The sequence below is a fragment of the Pygoscelis adeliae genome, unplaced genomic scaffold (assembly GCF_000699105.1).
Source record: "Pygoscelis adeliae isolate BGI_AS28 unplaced genomic scaffold, ASM69910v1 Scaffold22, whole genome shotgun sequence".
NCBI classification, from domain to species: domain Eukaryota; kingdom Metazoa; phylum Chordata; class Aves; order Sphenisciformes; family Spheniscidae; genus Pygoscelis; species Pygoscelis adeliae.
This window is the reverse complement of record NW_008824350.1, coordinates 3,106,941-3,109,114: the sequence shown is the minus strand read 5'-3', so window position 1 is coordinate 3,109,114 and position 2,174 is coordinate 3,106,941.

Genomic DNA, 2,174 nt, shown 5'->3' with positions numbered 1-2,174 from the left:
TCAGCCGGCCGGGGCTGTCGTTGCCGGTTCCGCCGAGGGGAGCCGAATAAATAAACAACGGTGCTTTCTTGGAAGGGCGATGCGGTGCGGGTGTTGGGTTCCGTGGTTGTTGGTGGCCTTAGGTACCACGCTAGTTGATAAGCAGTTTAAAAGGGAGTTAAAAAAATCGTAAGGTGACCTCAGTTTGTAGTTGGTAGGCATGACGGTTAGCAGGTATTTCATCAGCCTGGTTAGGTGAGTGGTTTCCAATAATGTGGTTTGAGTTTCTTGGCTAGCTTCTTAAGATGTCAAAGCTTACGCACTCACACTGCCTTACTCCTATTCGTAGTGTCCAAACTCATGGGTCGTCTTTAATTGCACTTGATGGAGTGGGCTAAAGCCCTGAAGATTCGAAGTTGCTACAGACTTTGAAAACCGCAGGTTGTGTAAAGAAGAGGGCTGCCTGATGAATTGGTCTTGCCTCTTCAAGGTGCTTTGCCCGATGCAGCCGCTCGCTCTGAGGCTGCAGCACCCTTTCAGTGCCCTCAGGCGCAGTTCCTTGTGAGTCTGTATTGAGAACTGGAATGGGGTATTGATTCTGTTTGAAAAATGTTGCAGTGGGTGAGCATTTTTGTGCGTGTGTTTATGTGGGGGGGAAAAAAGCGTAGTTTGTAGGTCTGGCAGAGATTGGCAGCATTCATTCACTTACGTATTCCATCTGGCAGCAGCTGACTATTCACCTCACCTACTGTTTGCTCAGTGTTGGTGCACATGCTGTTGTGCCTGCCATGGGAGGGAGACGTGCAACTGGAGGAAACCAATGTTAGTCCCACTTGTGAATAAAGTTGTTTGGTCACCTAACAGAAAAATAAATTAAATTCTTTCTCTTTGAGCTTATGCCACTTCTTTTACACTCAAATCAACTAGATCACTTCTAAAGTATGTGGTTGTCTATGTTGGCTTTTTAAAACCTAATTTCCTAAGGAATGGGAAGTCCAAGACATTCTTTTACAAACACAATGAAATAGATCTCTGCCTAGAGCAGTGAGAAAGAGGCTGTTGTCTATTTGCTGTTTCATAGACAGCAGAGGATCTACTAAAAAATTCAGCCATGGTATGCACGTAGGAAACAGTGCCATTAGCTGTGACACCAGCAAGGCTTACTTAATGTCTTGTTCTTCCATAATTAAGGATGTGCTGTGGTGTGTGTTTTGGGTTGGGGGTTTTTTTGGTGTGTGTGTGTGTTGTGTGGTGTTTTTTTGTTCGTTTTTTGTTTTGTTTTGTTTTTAATTCTGGGTGACTTTAGAACAAAGAATGGAATGATGGTGGTAGAGTTGCTCTTCTCTTTCCAAGAAAGATGGAATGTGCTTTCACTGTTGGATTCTGGCCGTTTTTAGTACTTATGATAAATCCTTGGTATATCTTTTTATGAACTGGATAAAGAAGAATGCAGTGAGAATGATATGGGTGAGAAGAATGATGAAGGCTTCTCATGAGAAGAAAGCAACCAGAAGAAAGTTGTGGGTTTTTTGTGTTTTGTTTTGTTTTTTAAATCAAGCCCAAACCAGAAAGGTAGTAAGGCATGCGAACAGCATAGAAGACAGAAGATGAGTGTGGGAGCCAGATAAAACATACCTACAATAAAAATGTTTACATTCATTGCTATAGTCACTGTCTTCAGGAAAGACCAATTTGGAGAATGACAAGATTGTGGCCTAATTACTGTTAAACACATACTTGTGATGATGGAATTGTGCTGTTTGGCTGACTCTTGCAGTGCAGTGCTTTCCGCTATGGTGCGGTCTGCCTGACCGCAGGGTAAGTCAGTAACTCAATAATGAAGATGGATGTAAACCTGGAACCCATCACCAACAGTCTGGTACTTTGATTGGTGTTACTCTCCTTTTTACCATAACTTAACAGGGGAATAGGGGTTCCATGGCAGTTCTAACTTCACGAGCTGTTGGTGACCCTGTAGCAATGAGTATTGCTATAAGACAACAGCTGAATGGGATAGTCCTGAGCTCAGGTGAGGGCTTTTTTTACTTGCCTGACTTGTTTTGCTGAATTTTCTTATTTTTTGCTCACTTTTTTTTCTATGATGTGGACAAGATCCTCAGCTGAAGATTCATGTATGTGATAAAGGTTCCTCATGATGGCCATGAAGGGACTGAAATTCATAAAAATGGTGTTAT